Source organism: Anas acuta, chromosome 5, assembly GCF_963932015.1.
Source record: "Anas acuta chromosome 5, bAnaAcu1.1, whole genome shotgun sequence".
NCBI lineage: Eukaryota > Metazoa > Chordata > Aves > Anseriformes > Anatidae > Anas > Anas acuta.
Genome location: NC_088983.1, coordinates 6,959,029 through 6,978,095, shown reverse-complemented (window position 1 = coordinate 6,978,095; position 19,067 = coordinate 6,959,029). Strand labels below are relative to the sequence as shown.

Below are 19,067 nucleotides of genomic sequence, written 5' to 3'. Positions count from 1 at the left end.
TCTTTGACCACTTTCACGGTAAAATTAGGTAAGAAAATAAAGTATTTTCACTTGTTTAAGTGGAATTTTCTGTCCATTTGTGCCCATAGCCTTTTGCCACCCATGAGAAGAGTGTAGCTTCATCTTCTCTACACCACCCTATAAAGCGTTCGTATACATTGATAAGTTCCTTTTGAGCCTTCTCTTCTCCAGACTAAGTCTCACCTCTCAAATTCCCCTCATACAAGAGATGCTGCCTACTTTTTCCTTTACTTCAACTTTGAATTGCTTGAATCATATGTTCAGATATATTAAATGTGCTTTGGATTTCTAAACCTGAATAAGATCTTTCTTTGCAGGATAAGGTTTTTTCAAAACACCACTGAATTTTGCCTTAATATTTCCTGGCCCTCCAGGTGAACTTTCTTTGTTTCCATATACATTTAACTTGGGCTCTTGAAGTCAAAGGTCTAGCCCATAATTTTTTTCCTTATTTTTGGGGGGAAGATGTAAGGAGTTACATTTGCAAAAAGCTGTTATTTCAAAGTTTTGAGGTTTAAGTCCCACTAGAAAGCAACTTTCAGTTATTTTTTATGCAAGCCTCCCCCTTTTTGCCTTTGTAATTGGATAAAGGAGACACACTGAAGAAGGGAAAAATTTGCAAAATGCTGCTGAAACAATAGTACCAAAGGTCAGTCCACCCAATGAATTAGCTGTAGCATTTTCCTCACATTCTGTAGAAACCTCTTACCAGTCTGCTCCAACTTGTTCCAGATACAAAAGCAAGCTGATAAACAGCTCTTTTTGATTTTATTCCCCTACCTTTAATAACGTTTTATTAAAGCATTGACAAGCTTGTGCCTAGTAATTATTTAGAAGCTGCCTCATGGTCAGGTTGTACAGCTTATTGTTGCTGTATGTTTTTCAGTTGTCAACAACTGAAAAAGGGCCAATATTAAAATACCTCATCTAGAGTCTCTTTTCTTATCATGCATTGTGATATAAAAAGAACTGAAAAAAAAAATAAAGATTTCATCGCATATTTATGCCTTTCAAGTTTGCAGATTATTGAAGTACGGGAATGGATGAACGAAATGGCATCCTCATTGTGCTGCTTCCTTTTATCATCTGGATGTTCAAGTCAGACAGTGGGATGCATACGTACATCTCTTTTTAATAATGGCTGCTCATTGTATTTTACCACATTACGTAGTGTCTGCTTTAGAAGACTGGCACTTCTTACCTGTCGCAACATAACTGGGGACAAGATTTCAGATACAGTTTAGTTCAGGACTGGAACAAAGCAGCATAACAAGAGTTAGAGACTGGAAGCTGATGTTCGAATATATTCAGGGAAAGAGAAAAAGAGCAAAGTGAGGCATGTTAAATCATAGCCCACGATGAAGTGTGCCGGGTGCTACCCTCTATTCTTTTGAAATAGTTCAGTCAAGATCAGGTATCTTTTCTAAAAGATACATTTATCTTTAGAACTCTGGGAGAAAAATGCAGAGGATTTTTTCAGAGTGAATCCTAGTCACAATTTCAAAAGCCTTAAACATCCTAGCTGAACTCAAACATTGCAGAGTCCTAGCATTTTGAGGCCAGAACCCGAAAGGACACAGGCATTACATCAAGGTCTCCAGCATGTGAAAACTAGACATTTTGTTCAAAGAGTAAAAATCGCACGACTTTGTTACACATTGCGCAAGAATTCACACTTCAGTACGCTGAATAAGTGACACTCAGAAGTCAACAGGACATGTGTCAAACTGCCACCCTCTTGGACATAAGTCTGTGTTCTGGGACTGCAGAAGAAAGCATAAGGGAAATCAAAATTGAGGCTGAAGCCTCCTGAACTTAGTGGCTTGCGTGTCCATTCTGATTTCTCACTTCTGTGCAACAGTATGCAGGTTAAATACCGAAGTCCTCCTGCAGCCAAGAACCTACATGTATGAGTTGTAAGGTTGGAAGAACAGCAAAGAGACAAAACAGCTCAGTTGTTCGGTAGATACCAGGGAGTCAAAAGATAACAGGAATCTGCATACCAAGTTCTACCTCCTTGGGGGAATGCTACAGTTCCTCAAAGATATGCCAGACTGAATCATAAGAAACATTTCGATGCCTTTTTTCTTTTTTTTTTTTTTTTTTTTTTTTTTACCTTCAGCATTTTCTCAGAGTTCACAAAGAATGTTCTTTTATGAGTCTGTTCTCCCCTGAATCTCTGCTATAAGATGAAAATCTGATGAGTGCTTGACTTCCTGAGCTAACATGCAGCCTGCTTATTGGCCACTTTTTACACTTTGACCAATGCCATTTTTCTCCTGTTTGCAGATCTCTTTGACAAAACACCAAGAGTAGAAAAACAAACAAACACACACCACAAGCCCCTCAATGCATTGCTTGCCTCACCTCCTGACAAGTTCTTAATGTTCTGTGCAAATTTCCTGTTTGCTATTTGCCTGCAGTTTTCCCAGCTCAGGACTGCTTTGATGTTTCTCCTCTCTTTTTAGGGTGTTTCTCCCCAGACTTGCCCTCCAGTTGTGGAGTTCTACTGATGGTGATTCTCCTCTTTGCCTTTTCCTTTGTTGGAGTTCATTGTTGATGCTTTCTAGTATTACACCAAGTAAGCTAACTAACACTGTTGATAGCTTATTTTCTCCTCTTCCTCCCACCATAATTCAAGAAACATCTTATTTTAGAGAAGAAAACCAACAAATCCTTCCTTTTGGAATAGAGGGAACCTTAAAGATGAAAGTAGTGTTGGCTGCATTACGACTGACAGCAGCTTTCCTTTGAAAGCAACTTTGAAAAGACAAGTAATACTACTGCATACCCAAACATGCAACGCTTCAGCTGTCCTTCTAAAACACTTTGTCAGCAAAAAGCCATTACCAAATCCTTTCTCCAGGGAGTTCAAAATTATAATCAGTATGTTTAACACCTGCACAGCTGTTGTTGCTGCAGCAACCTTTTTTTCCTCTCCTTTTCCATCCCTTTCTTATTTTTATCAAAAGTTTTACTACTTAGTACAGGCTTCTCACAGTTCTCTCTTGTATAACAAAGCTTCCACCGTAACTCATCACTTCCATCCATCACAGATTTCACCAACCCTGTAGGGTACAGGCCCAAGGAAGATTTGTGAAGTTGCCCAAGATTCAAGTCTGGGAAGCTGAGCAACTACAGTTCACAGAGGAAATAAAGAAAGATACATGTTCTTTTGTTAATATTTGAGATCCCCATAAACGCTCATGGAGGCTTTAATAGCAATGTGGGAGATAGCTGGAATGTGGCAAAGTGATAGCTTAGGCAGAAGAAAAAAAAAAAAAAAAGAAAAAACTGAAGACTTCCTGTTTATAATCTGGATCTAAAGACACATTCTTATTCTTGCCTCTCCTTAGCCTGAACTCTACCCACTGCCAAGTCGAGACTGTGCTACTTTATGTGGTGGTGCCCATGGACCAGGCCACAGATAGGTGCTGGAAATCAAAGGTGGAGAAGGACTCCTCCTCACCCACTGGGTAGAGTCTGTGCCTGGCAACCTTCCAGTACTTCCCCATTCAGAACCACACCTTTTGAAAGGGCCTAGAAATAAGTTCTTGTCCTAGGAAAACCTCCAAGAAATAGGATCCGAGAGACTGCTTTTTCTCCCCCCAAAGCACAGCAGAGCTGGTTGGGTTTGCCTTGCCAGAACAACATGTTGCTGGCAAGAGTCTCCAAAGGGCCCCACAGCTTTGTGAGCCTTCCTTCCCCAGCATCAGAAATAGGTCCTACGCCTGGTCTAAGCACCTGCAGCAAGCGAAGCCTATCTTTGCAAGCAGACATTCACTCAAGGCTGGAACCTGACGTTTCTTTGGGGAAACAAAACTTTGAGAAGCTGTTGCAGTAACACAAATGTGTCAGCAAGCTTTCTAACACGGGAGAGCAGATGCTGCTATTTCTGTCTTACAGCTTCAAACAGTAGCCAAGATTTTCCCGAGGTTGGGCAGGGGGGTTGATTTGCCTCCCTTTTGGAAGGCCTCTCAAATAAATGAAACCTTGAGAGGATATGGTAGGCACTCCTTTGCAGAAAGGCAACAGCATTTATCCCAACACACATGGGAGGGATCCCAGAAACAAGAGTACTTTGTCTTCTACTTTAAATGGCAGTTATAGATGGCAAAGCTCAAACATATATTTTAATTCAGGGTATGGAAAGATGAAATGATCTTATAGATCCATCTCTTAAAGCATCGGATATTTAGGAAGTATACTGATATATTAAATAGAAAAGGACAATGGCTTCATAATAATTACTGATACTTTATGTGGAATATCTCTTCAGTTTGCCTAAATATTCCAGGTACAAGCACAACTGTGAGGAAAATTTACCCAAATGTTAACTGAGAACTTTGTATAGCACATTACTGCGTTAAACATCCCTCATGTTTTCTAAACATATTTTCAGAGGTGTGAAGTCTGTAACAGAGTACAATTAACTTAATGAGATTTAAATTACACTAATGCAACTCATTAAGAGAAAAAGGTTGTAACGTCTTCAGCAGTTATTTAAAGGCTCATGTTAACAAAGGGAGACAAGTCTCCCAAGATTCCTGTGTAGTCAGTTAAAAGGAGTAGTTTCTCCTAGAGAGGAAGATTCAGTCTAGAAACTTTATTCAGGTGTTCTTATTTAGCCTCAGAGGATCCTGTCTCTCTTCATCAACTCTTAATGATGACTAGAGGTCACCATCCCCAAAAGAGAAGGTACATTGCTCTGAACCTGCTGTAGCATTTTAGGATCTTCACTGTTATTTGAAAACCTGGTATCTTCAGGTATCTGAAGATATCTGAAATATCTGTTATTATCTTCACTATTATTTGAAAACCTGGTATATTGAGACATTGTGATGAACTGGATGAAATCCACTGACATATAATCATTTTCCATAGAGCAGTAGTGATCAAAAAATTAGAAATTCCATTTACCATACTTTATAAGTAGACTGTGAGCCTTATGAAATCCAATAACTGAACTTCTTGTAAAACAAAAGACTGAGTCTTGAGCCAGATTGCTTCTTGAATCTACACAGATAAGGCATAAAGCGAGCCCATTATACCCAGTCTGAAACAGGATTAGCAAAATTAAGCCAAAGCAGGAATCACAATGCCCAACTCAAAGTCTTTTATTTTAAGAAAGATTTTTTTCTTACTATTTTCTCTTCTTTACAACCGTTATAGAACACTTCAGAAGTGAGTAGGGAATTACTTTAATGATGGAAGGTTTTGAAAAGTGGTCCTGTAATGACAAATTTCCCACTACACAGAGAGCAAAGCACAACTTAAAGACTGTAAACAGGCAGAGTTCAGTATGTAAATATCTATCATCATATGACTGTACATCTATCAGCACTTGAAGCTTTCCAAATTGACGTGGAATATAGCTCCTTATATTTTAATGGCAGTTGTGAAAGACTAAATGTTCTTATGTTCTTTTCTTAATGGCTGCCTTATACTCCCCTCCTCTGAACCGCACCTGAAGACCAAGATCACTCTGGGGGATTTGGTAGCTAGGTGTTACTGTTCTATCCTCTACTGCAGCAAACAATGTTTTTTGACTCTTGTCCCACAGTTTTGGAGGGGGGACGGTGGTGGTTGCTTGTGGTTCCTTCCACCCCATCCCCTGCCACATTGGTCTAGCTTATAGTCAAAGCAAAGACAACTCTCAGCACCATGTCACCTCTCCTTCCGCAGACATCCAAAAAGCAATAGTGCCTCATTCCTCTACTGGTGAATGCTTTTTCCACACCAGCCCTTCTTCTGGCCATTGCATTTCTGGCAAGGACTTGCAACCTGAATACAAGCAAGTGTCCAACATCCCATTTCAAAGACCAATATAGCACCTCCACTTACCGAAGGGGAAAAAAAAAAAAAAAAAAAAAAAAAGCATTATTTCTTTGGTACTGTTTAGAGCTTTCCCACCCATTTTGCACTTGAGTCTCTCCTTACAGTAAAAAAGACCACAAATCTTCACATCATCTCCTCTGATGGTTGTGCTGCTTCTGAAGTTTCCTATAGCACCCTCCAACTCATCTCTCCATATGACCTTGGTGTACTTACATGCAGTACAAATGAAAATGTCTTTCTGCTGTTATTGTAGCAGCTCACATTTACTCAATCACTCTATATACTCTTCTTTACCATCCAATACCAGACCTACATCCTAAGAATGATGACCTTCAATGGCTTAGTTTTTGAAGGGAGTTGTCACAACCCAGAAAAAAATATATATGGTTTATACATATAATTTTTAATAGCCCACTATTATTCTGTTGGGCTTGTGTTTAGTATCTCCTTAGTCAAGCTTTACATCATGACACAAATGTTGCTATAGCAAAGACCATCTATGGATGAAAGAACAAGGCTCACAGGGTTTTGTTTTGTTTATAATTAGACTAAACAATCTAACTGGAAGAAATAGACAAGCTCTTTGGCATCCTTAGTATCAAAGGACATGATCCTGTCATCTATCTGATTAGTAACTTCTAATTATTTCTTCAGTTTATTAGCTTATTTCTCAGACTGATAACCCTTTGACTGTTAGGAGGGACCAAAGCTGTAATAGAGAAGTGTGTTAACATAAAACCAAACAGACTGAGCTAATCACCGCCACAAGAATTTTGTTTAAATTAGGTTCAACCTAATCCACAGTGTGTTAGAAACAAGATTAGTAGCAGGCAAGATGCCACATCATCTTTACAAACAGTCCCAAAAGCCCTTTTTCATTTTTGTGTATTCTTATTAACTATGTATTATGCATATAATCTGACAAATATTGAATAGTTAATTGGTAAAGATAAGTGCACTAGTTAGCATCACAATAGTATTGCATTATATTTGATGAATTATGGCAATATTCTACAATAAAAACATTTCTCAATAGTGTGTACATTACCATGGTCCTTTATCTATTAAAATGGACTAGTTTAAAAACACTTGTCCATTGTAAAATTCATCTGCATTCCAGACCTATCACTTCATAGTCTCTTTCCTTCTATTCTTCTATTTTCTTCTATTCAGACATATATTAACAGACATTAGCCATGTCAATGGTAACATCCTTTTCCCATGTATTCTATGTCACACCAATATTAGGCCTCTGCTTTGCTTTAGACTGTAAAGATTGAGGAGTTAAAGCCAGTAATCCATGGCTAACTTCCTATTTCTCACCCGTAAGCTGTAAGAAATACTTACAACTCAAACGCTTTGCTGTTTTTAAATTAGATTTCTCAGCCTCCAGTGGGTAAGGCTAGCCTTCTGAAATTTTCATAAACAATCCCTTCTTCATGCATTACCCACACAGCAACCTGAAGCTAAAACTATAAACTCAGCCTTTGATTTCCTCTTGATAAGAGAAAAACCTAGATGCTCACAAATTTCAGTTCTATTCTGCCTAAAATACTGCTACGTGATTTTCCCCAGTATTTATAATTTGTACTCATGGAAACAACACAAGGGATAAGCAGAAAGAAAACCAGACAAACAAAAAAGAAACTCCAAAGTTACACACACACAGACAACAATACCATGAAAGTATCTCCAGAGTGTAAAAATATCTGGATTGCTCTCTGGAAGCAAGGCTCCTGTGTCCGTTTTGGATTTTAGAGCAGAGAGTCTAAAATCAGTCCCCCGGGATTGGACAGGTCATGTTTCAATTAAAGTCACTCCCTGTTTCTTATATCTAGTCATGTCTGCACGTTCTGCAGACAACGAACCTGAAACTTCAACAAAAGGTGAGAAACCTTTGCAACGCTTGCATCATAACATGTTTGGCAAAGCTGGAGATGGCAATGGGGTATTGCCATGCATACAAAGTCAATTAAAATAGCATTATGGAAAATGCAGAAGTAAGAAAACACGAGACAAAAACTTAACCTGTACAAGATCCTAAAAGCACTGTCTGAAAAGCTTCCAATTTTTCCAGGTTTAAAAAGATTTATAAAGCAGAACAGCATTTGCAACATAAACAATTAACATGTATATTAGTAACTGAAGAAAAGCACAAGTTTCCAAATTGCTATTTCAGGCTCAGATCACTATCTTTTCATTGGCAATTCTCTGAAGTTTTACAATGAGGAGAATTTTACCAATGTCAGAAGTTGGAGAAGCACAGAGAATGTAAAGATCCAGTCCCCTTCAAGCTCGTGGTGCCAGAAATATTTAGTCAAGAGATTCCCTACAAGCACGGAAGAAGGAAAAAAAAAAAAAAAAAAAAAAAAGCTTTGCGTCTCAAAATGCATTGCATCAGCTGGAAATTTATCAAGACATGGGCCAGCAAGTGAGACAAATAGAAGACAGATGCAAATTGTCCCAGGGAATCAGCTGTCATGTTGCAAATAGATTGGGAAAGAAATGCAACAATCAGGTATCTGAGAACACAAACATAAAAGATTTTATTGTTTCCAGTGCTGACACTGAACCTTCAGCCAAACGCATCCAGATGCAGACAGCAGTTAGTCTGAGAGCCACTGCTGAAGGAATTAACACTTCTACAGTGTATGCAATGACTCAAGCACACTTTACTATGTAGTTATTTGAAGGATTAATTAGTTCCTACTGAAAACCCAGAGAGAAGCTTTTTGTCAGCATGAGACCAAGCACAAAGAAGGTCCCAGAAGGACTGAACCAGCCAAGCTCCAAAGAGCTTCACGTTAATAGAGCACCTGTGCACAGGTGACATCTTCCCCATTAGAGGGTTTGCCTGAAGAGGTTGGACAGACTTCTGCAGCGAATGGTTTGACCAAGGTTTGTTGTCCAGCGGGTCTTTCCAACTCTAGAGTTTTGATTCTTCAGGAATGAAGTCAGTGTTACACTGTCATTGCCATCACGATCATTCTTCCCCAAGGGTCATGCTATTAATTCATCTGCCTGTCTTTACTTCCCTTTAATAGACTAGAGACCAAGAGGTTTACCTGTAAAACAAAGCCAAGCTCAGGAAGCATTGGAGTGCAAAAGTAGACTCAGAGGCGGCTCTATGCATGTAGGATCTTGGGGAGAGTTAAGGCAGCAGACACAAGGTCATCTTCCTGTGAGATGAGACCCAAGACAAGGACATTGGACTTCAGTTGACCAGCCTGAGAAAAGTCTTCCCTCATGCTTTAGCAGTAAGATGATTCCACATACGTTCCAGGAACATGAAGAGTTTGGAGCTAACCAAGATAGCAATCAAATGCAAACATCCAAATTAGAGAGAACAAGTGACAGAGCTGCTAACTGGCAGATCCCCGTAGCTTGTTATGTTAACAGGAGTTCAGCTATTGCTATAACAAGGATAATGTTACTGACAGATCCCCCGCATACAGGGTACTGAAAGCTTGACCCCTGTGAAGTCAGTGGGTGTCTGTCATTATGTTAAATGGGGACGTGACTCCATCAGAACGTGATAATGTTTCTTTTTTTACTCCTCACACATGAATATGTACCCCTTCCCTCAGAAATACTAGAGCCTCAACATAACCATCCTTTTCTGGATCGGTCTTGCGTAGAGAACTGAGAGCAAGAAACGTCCTTCAGCAACCCACTTTCTATGTAGGGCTTACAGAAATAGGGCAGCCCAGCCTCTTCAGACAGCAGCACATACCCCCAAGGTTTGCTGAAGGGCTTTTCAGGTGGCTGAAGAAAACTACTGAACAAGCACATCACAGCAAATGGAGCTGTGGTCTTGTCTGCCAGCTTGGGCAAGCAATATGCACAAAGAGAAGACAGGAGTCCAGCACAGCACACAGGAGATGACAGGACTGGGTCATCTCACAGAAGAAATCTCTCCGCTGTCTCTCTTCACCCGGAGGTCCCATCCTTCGTGTACTTCTGCCAGTAACATCACCCTTCCCTGCTTCTCAAGCCGTACAGACAGCCCTGAGTGATAACCCAGATCACATAGCTCCAGGGGATGGTAACTGCACGCAACTGCCAAAAGTCGTGTGGATTCAAGGCCTGCAGTGCCAGACCATGAATCCACATGACTCAGAGCTAGCACAGGGGAACAAAGAGGATCCAGAAGACTCAAGAGTAGATCTGTGGCCTGTCAGGTCTCCTGGGTGCTCCAGAAATTTCTCCTTTCCCCTTCCTTGAATCCACCTATGCTCCCACTGCCAGGGCTCTGGCCTGCTCCAGGAGCTGCTGCTCCTCCAAGTCACACCTGACATGCCCTTAGTACCACCAGTACTGACTTTCTCAGGAGACTCTGAGCAGAACCACAGTACAGAAAATGAGACTTACTACATTTAATGGAATACACATATTTCCCTGTTGGTTCTATACCAGGTTCTGCTAACAGGAACCAGTTAAAGACACAAAACTGCCTGCCACCCTAGCAGAGAAGCATGGGTAAACTTCTGCTCATTGTACCTGTGCGTGCTGCTCTCTTCTCTTTGTGCCTTTAACCTAAGCCTTGCATAAGAGCAACACGCAGAAGAAATGCCTGCTGTTCGGGCTGTGCTGCAGTCAGTAGTTCTAAAGCATTTGAAATCTGTGGGGGGAAACAAAAGGATGTTTAATTTCTGTCATTCCCATGTAGAGTGATGCCAGAAAGGCCATTCCAGAAGCGTAGTGAAGTCAAAGTGGACTATAAATTTTAAAAACAACTCTGATCCCAGCACCCCGAAGCTGAGCTGGAGACAGCAGCCTTCTAAAACTACTTTTCAAATACACAAACCATCACTTATACCACAGGAAGTTACTATGAAAAAGCATGGCATTTTTGTCTGGCAGATTCCAGGAGAAAGCTTTACATGGCTGCGTTATTACATGAACCATATAGAGAAGTCCCCAGAGTGTTACACAATTCCAGCCTTCAGCTATGGTTGGAAGCTCAGGTCAGATGCTGAGCAGATTTTTGGGAAAAGAATATTCTTAGCTTTTGAAAACTGAATTTAAGCTCAGATCCTCCTGTGCTCAGGCAAGATAACAGGTGAATTAATACATCTCTCCCCCCTACACCACCCCCAGCTCCTGGAAGGGATCTATGTGTAGAGTATTGTATTAATCACTAAATGAAATCCTCTGCCTTTTGAAGCTAACAGGAAGCTGTCTATTACTTATAGACTCTGTAGCATATTGGTTGTAATAAAGAAATGCAGAACCAGGCAACTGCACAGCTGATTTTTCTAATCCTCCGCTTTTCCAACAGTGTGACACTGACAGCATAGCAATGAAGGTTATTAGTAAATGTTAGTAAATTAGCAAATATTAGTAAATATGCCAGATGGCACACAGTGGAGGGGGCACACCTGAACTTTCTGGCTGTGAACAGTCTAGGGTCCTGTGCCATTCCCTCTCCAGTCTCAGAGATTTTGTCATTGCCAAAGCATAGCCTGTAAAGGAGTTCAATTCATCTATGAGACTGGATTAGTTAACACGAGGCAGGGATTCACAAAAAGTGCCATTTTTTTTTCTTGACATGGTCCCAAAGCATACGCTTTTGACAGCAACGTCTTCTGCACCCCAGCAGTGATTCTGATTTTCATATTTCAAATTCAAACCTTATCATTCAATCTTTTTCTCAGCCTCCACTGCCATTTTTGCCTTCCAATCAGAATTAAACTTACACAGCATATGCCACCTGGCAGCATGAATACATACATAAATCTCAAAAAAGCTTTGAGCCCCTTGGCCAACTTGTCACAGGATTAAGAGGTCTCAAAAAAGACACTAAGACACCTACAGTTTCAATCATGACATGGCTGAATATAGAAGAAAGACCCCAAAATAGTACCGCCTTCTTATTAGACACCAGAGAACTGACAGAGACCCTCTCAGTTCAGGGAATATCAGGAATGTTTCCTAACATATGAAACATTTCACTTGCTTTTCACACTGTTAGCCACCAAAGCAATGCCCATAAGACAGCAGGCATTAAGGTATAGCCACAGGGGATGAGGAGGGAGCAAGCTAGCTGTCCACTGGAAGTCAATCCCTTTCTTTGCTTACTAGTGTAGCTCTTTTCCTGTGATACTTTATCCACACCAGAAATTCATCAACTCTGACAAAAGTCACTGCATACCTGTTTGATTCATCAGTGTATTTAAAGATCAACACAGATGAAAGTTCAGCTTCTGGAAAACATCAATACAATCATCACTATCTGTGGTTTGACCAGCCGATGCCCAGCTGGTTTCAGTCTTGCCAAATGGCAGTCCTAAAGTCCAGAGCTTCTCCACTGTTAAGTCATAGCCTAAATGAAGAGACAATTGTTTGTCTGTCTGTTGTGAACTTCTAATGTTTTCTCCATTCTGATACCACCCAGGTGTGCAGACACAGTAACCTAAGCAAAATAAAATGCTGGTGCCCAGACCTCTCTGAGACCACAGGTAATGTAGGACTTGGCCAATTGAAATGTAATTCTGCACAGATGGGGATAAATTCACTAGAAGCCAGTAAGAAAACTAATTTTAAAAGGCCCATTACCTTCATGATACTTTGAAGAACCAGGTCTAAACTTGTCTTCAGTAAGAGACGCAAACAAAGAAAGATGAGCACCTCCTGGACACATGTTCCAAACCCTAACCTATTTGAAGAGGTAGAACTGCTTCTACCAATGCATCCACACATCCAGAAGAAAAGTGCTTTTGTTCTTACTGACCCTTACTCCACATTTGACTTTTTGACTTCTGAAGAGAGACTGGTGTTTCTTTGCAACCCAGAGTAAAACCCCGGCCTTCCCAAGGGCAGTGAAGTGGCAGGAAGCACTAAGAAGGGCGATGTGCTTTGCTTCAGACCGCACGCTCTGCCCAACCACAAGGAGCACAGAAGGCAAGCACTGCTCACCACCACTCTCAATCTCAGAGCCGAAGGGCATCGAAGGGACCTCACCAGCATTAGGCTCAGAGGCAAACAGACAGAAGCAGTTCTCAACACAGCTTAAAATTAAGCTGCATAATGCCCTGCCCCTGGAGCTGCAGACATCAGAAAGATGCAGAGTTCAAAAAGCCACTAGACAGTTTCACGGGAGGGAAATCCATCCTGGGCTGTTAAAGATGAAGACATCACTGATGGCTAAGGGCCAGCAAGCACACAGGGGCCCTTTCTCCTGAGCACTTGTTGCCAGAGGCAGCATGATGTGCCTTTGGTCCAGCACAGCCACTCTTTTGTTCTTTTCCTGGCCTTCACTGTTAATTTTCTGATTCTTTTCCTAAACTGGGTATGGAGTAAATGGGAATAAGAGCTCAGGTACCTGCCTCAGCCACTGATGTTGCTAGGCAACAGGACATCCAAAATTTGGCCATCACAGCCAGGGCCTCGAGCCCTGACGGGGAATTTAGGCCTGGGTTTTAAAGGTGGCCCCCTACAAGCAATCAGCAGAAATGAAGTGCCCAAATACCTTTCTACACATCAGTCCTAACCGCTGATTTTGCTATGTGTTAGTAATCTTCACAAACCACAGTGAGCTCCTCTGATGTAAGCAAGCAGCTGGGTGGTGCCTTCTGTCAAAGAATGGTATTTTCGGTCCATCTAGGCTCATAACCTGCTCTGCGCTATTCCATCAGCAGCCTGAATAAAAAATAGCATTGCTATCTCCCACTGGATTAATTGCTACTCTGGCCATAAGTCAAGGAAAGAAAACGTCAAAGCTTTAACATGAAGTTTGCAAAGCTAAAACAGGCAGGCAGAAGCAGGGAAAGGCAGAAAATTTGTCTTGACAAAGCAACAAAAGACCACAGAAACTGCCAGGACAGAGAGGGGCAGGCAGCCTGGCTGCAGCTATCGTCACTGGCAGGGCCTGGTGCGACACTGCAGCCATACCCAACTAATTGCAGCACAAACACCAAGATACAGCCAAAATGTTCACTGGAAGGTGCCAATTCCTGGAGGGTACTCTGCTACAACATTATTCCACCTTAGGTTTGATGTACTGACATGGCCATGCATGCAGCAGAGTCCCCACAGATGTTCCTGTTGACTCACGTCCAAGTTTTGACAGGATGCAAGGTGCTTACTTTGTAGGGCCAAACTGTGTTAACGTGAGCCAAGAGGACCCTGAGATGCTCACTGTTCCTGTGTCAGCATGAGGCGCTGCCTTGCTTTCTCTGCGATAGCCTCCTGGCCGTTCAATAAGCAGCCTCCCCCTCTCAGTGATAATTGCTCTGCTAAGACAAAGCCTAACTAAGAAAAAAAGACAAATGAATGTCTTGTGATTCCAGGTATTGAGTGTCAGTTAGATCCAAACAGTAAAATTCACTTGGCAAACTATCGCCTCTCCTCCACACTACCAAGCTCAGCTCTCAGAAGTTTTCCTGTCAGATCACTGGGCTGAACAGCCTCGGATAAGGGCTGTGTTGCTTAGGAGAAGCCCTGTCCTCTGGCTTCTATCCCTCATGGATGCCCATGCCTCCCCAAACCAGAAGACAGGATATGGGGGTTCATCTACAGGGAAGAAGTTACCTAATGGATTCCTGTATTCAAAAGCATATTTTCGTAATGCGGCTTAACAGAACATCCCAGACTAAATACCACCAGCACTGAGCTGTGCTTGACGCCAGTCCATATTCGCTGGATATGGATCTGTTTTCTTTTTCTAAAAAGTTCCACATCTAAAACAGTGCTCCTTTGCTGTTCTGTTTGATCTTGCTCAAATATTTATAACATTCCTGAGCAAAAATGCATACCAATAGTACATGTTCTTTAGATTTCCACAGTGGCAAGAGAACTTTAGAAGCAGATTTCTTTTGTAGCTAGGGCCTTTTTTTCCCCTCATTTAATACAAACAGTGTCTTCAAGTCCTCTCCCTTAATAAAGCTTGTTTCAGGATGAATGTGAAATAAATAATTGCATTGCACTCTTTTTTAAATATTATATCTAGATGGCCAAAATCTGAACTAGCTAATAATGCTCTTGGCAGATAAATTTTTATGCTATTATGAAATAAAAGCAAATTGATACAAGATTAAGGTACTAGCCTACATTTCTTTTAAGGTCTTAATTATTACTTCATTGATTTTTTCTATAATGATATAGAATCATACAATAAAAAAAGGCTCCACAAGCAATACACTCCTGGAATTTTCAGCACCAATGAGAAATGCAACTGTGATGCATGCTCCATTATGCTAAGTGTAAATTAATATACGAGGTCTTTTTGACATTAAACATTTAAAATAAAGGCAGGTAAAAGATGGGCAAGAGAAAAGGAAAATCATATCCATTTTAAGAGCAAAAATGTAAATGGGTAAGTTTAGAACGAGGTCACCAGCTCTTCTGTGTCTCACCAAACCTTAAGTCCTCCACCATGCTCCTTCCCACACCACCAAAGCTATGTGTGCGCCAAAGAATCTCTCTCTTTCTCCATGCTCCATCACCTAGACAGGGTCACAGAAGACTGCAACAAGCACTTAGAACCCTGTCTGTCTGTACCCATTCACTGTCTCAGCTCAGTTCACACAGATTTTGAGGAAAGAATGCTCTTTTTTCTCCATGTCATAGTAAAGAGTGAGCTGTGCTGTTGTTTGGTGCTTACCCAAGTCTGGTAATGAGCTTTTTTCACCCCCTCACTACGCAGTTAAGCAACAAAGTTTATACTTGCAGACAAAAGCATTTTCTGTAATTTGCAGCATGTTTACCAAGAGAACATACATATGCTTTGCACAAGTTTTCTCGATACATCAACTGATGACTCAGCCTGTCTGTCCCAAAAAATGTTTCAAAAGCATCTCAGACTAAAAGTTACTGCTCCAGCAGACAGCTGTGCACTAGCTTGCAATTTATACCACTTATGATATAAACTTGACAAAAGTCCTGGCATTTGGGAAATCCCAAGGTGCACATCCACATTCAGGTGAGTTGATATTGGGTTCCTAAGGAAAAAGTGTTGCCTCACTCACCAAATAAAGAGTGGCCCCTAACACCTGCTGTAACTTCACCCCCCACATGTTTTCCAAGCCTAGCACCTAGTTTGTTGAACTTTATGGTTTAGAAGAGAAAAGCTCACATAGCTTTCCCATGCAGGATTGGGATGGATTTCAGGGTGACCTAGCATGTAGCGAGGTGTTTTTTTCCTGGTGCGTCTTTTATCTCAAAAGTATTACACATGGTTTATGTGGCTGAAAAGAAGAGAAGCAGAAACTTGGGGATTTGTCTAGAATAAAACAAAGTTGAGTCACAAAACAAGATCCACGAGCTGCTACTTTATAAACAAAGTAGACCTCTGGGTTGGACTTCCAGCTTTTTCCTCACACCTCCTGAATCCAGGTAAACATACAAGAGCTAGATGAGTTATTTGATATCTTAATTTAGGCAATCAAGGCATTGGCTCCACCCACCCTGAAATGCTTGAACTACTTGAAAACTGCCAGAAGTCCATCTGAGAGACCATCAAATGAAGCATTACATCTCTCTCTGCTGTGTGATTCTGGAGAACATCCATGCCATGCCAAACAGCTGTTTCCCTGGAGCAGTTCGCTTATTCTCTTTCTGGTCACCAGAAGAGTTCCCTGCACATAGCAAGAGCAGCATTCATCACTGCTCTTCCACTACCACAATGCTGCTGGAGGAAAGAGGTGAAATTAGATGCTTCCAGCTGCAGAAAGAAGAGGAAGCAGACCCAGGCTGATAGAGAAGTGCTCACAAACAGCCACCAGGAAGGACCTGGGATGGCTTCAAGCAGTGAGAAGCAACAAAAAGCAGAAAGGAACCCTCTCACAGCCTGTCCCCAAATCTTAAAAACTGGTAACCAGGAAAGGAGTACAAATCAGTAAGTAGAACACAAGTCACCCCAGTATTGAATAAAAACTCCAATACCCAAGAATTACAGCCTAATCACATCTCCCTACTTGAAGGATCTGAACCATGCTCTCTGGGGGCTGGCACAGGCAGGACAGATGTCAGCCCCAGCATGCAGTCAGTAGCACTTCTCAACACAAGGGCACAGATCATTCAACCCACACATACAGATGCGAATATCAGGCTCAGTAACACTTCTAAGTCCATATCAACCAAGTTCCGTAATGACTGTCTCCTAGCAGATATGGGAACAGCAGAATCAGATATGAAATCACATATTTGGTTAAATGTAAATTCCTGATCTGAATGCCAATGAAAGACTGTTATATGGCACATTCCCTGGAAGATGTGAGGTTGGCACAGGTCCATTACTGTTTAACCACAGCCCACCAGGAGAGAGCTCACAGCAGACACAAAGTTGTGTGAGCTGTGTTCCTGAAGCAGCTTTATTTCTGCCTCCCACATCAGCTTTTGTGAGACTCCTGCCTTCATTTCTGATGATTCCCTGTTTGGCAGTGAGCAGGGGGGTGGAAGAAGGGAGAGGTGGTAGGGAGGGTTATAATTCTGCTAGTTCTCACCAACACAGGCACCCCGTGATAGCCTCAGGTTTGGAAACACTCCTGCCATTAGGAGATGAACCCTTCATGAAATATTCAAGTGCTTGCTTACTGCATGCACAGTCCTCCCATGCAAAGTAAAAGTGCTTTCACCATTCACATCCCAGCATCTTTCCAAGCAACACATTTGGGGGGCAAAAAAGGGAATGTTACTAATGAGCACACACTTTGCATTATTTGCAATGTAGAAACTCTTTTCATATTCCAGATCCCATCAGTACAAACTGATTTGGGACAGACAGGAAGGCTCCAGTCTTCCCTTGTCAAGGAGAGCTGGTCTTGGAGAGAGGGAGCAAATGAACAAAGGGAAGATCCAGAGGATGTAAGCCTGACTGCTGTCAGCTGAGCCTTGCAGAGGGATGAAGGCATCAGCAATCATTCAATGGACACTAATACTAATAATGTGGATAGGCACATCTCTAGTGCTGAGCAGCATTTTGCTAATCCAGCCAGGAAATAAACAGTCCCTCTCTGTCACATCTCTCTCAGCTGTATGTGGCTGCAGGCCAAACTGAGTTGGAAATTACACCAGACCAAACATCTGAGCTGTCTTTTGTCACCATAAATGCAACGTAAAATTATGAGCTTTTGTTCTTTTGCCCATGCCCAGCAGCAGAGAAGCACAACCACCTCCGAGGTGCTGGCTGCAGCACTCTGCTGCTCTGGCCACAACCTACACACTTTGCTTTCCCCATGGCAAGCAAGCAGCACGTGAATGCTGCCAGTGTCGCAGATATTCAGAGCAGGAGCACATTCCCTCACATAGGAGCACACACCCCAGCTATTGGCTTATATTCATATTTACTAGTTTTAGCCGTGAGCATAAGTATGACTGGAAAGACACATGAAACAAACAGAGCTTAAACAAACAAACAAAAAAAGAGATGGGAGCCCAGATAACCTTAGAGCTGATATGGAGACAGCCTTTGGGCATGCAGGTGAGGCCTGTGCTATGGTTGGTTCAACACATTTCCTGCTTCTTCAGCTGTAGCAGAGAACTGACAGCTCTACCTCGGAAAACCAAACTCCACGACAGAATAATTACACAAATGCCTGACAGCTTTTGTCTAGGAAGCTGCAGTCCAGCTCTTTCCCTCTGTGTCTCATGGGAAGTGCATTTTGGATCCTTCATAACCCTCTGACTCACGTTCCTACATAGACTGGACTCTTCAGCTACACTCAGAATACACGAACTACAGCCCCTTCCGCCCCAACTCTGCTTATAACTCATTGATATTTCTGCAAGTGCCAGATCACCGTCTCTGGACAAGAAGTTGAATGTGTGGTGGTCTTCCCCATCTCCCTCTCCCCAGCCCTCCTTCCTCCCATTTTATTAAAATAATAAAGAGGACGGGACAGCATTCTGCAGAATAACCTTCATTTAATAAAAACTCATTTGCTGTCAAAATCCTTTTTAATGGATTTTTTTTTTTTAAACAAGCTCTAAAGGTAGCATAATAAACTTCTTGCCTGTAACCTTCTACATTCACATTTACAGCAGTGTTGTGTTGGTGTTTGCTCCAATACAGATCACATCTGCAGCTTTCAATTCTTCAAGTCCAAGACTTATGGCAAAGTGTCCTCTCCCATGCAAACTTCACTTTGTGAAGATTCTTGTAGCTTTTTATTTCCTCAGTGGCTAATTTCTAAGAAATATCCACATTTTGTACAAAAAATAATGCTGAAGGTTAAGTCAGATTAAAAATAACTCTGTCTTTCCCTTTC

At 41.6% G+C, this 19,067-nt stretch overlaps 1 long non-coding RNA gene across 6 annotated transcripts in view; it reads right to left on the bottom strand.

The window, feature by feature from the left end:
• Window positions 1–19,067, bottom strand: part of LOC137856786 (uncharacterized) — a 70,931-nt gene that overhangs the window by 35,257 nt on the left and 16,607 nt on the right. The window lies entirely within an intron of this gene.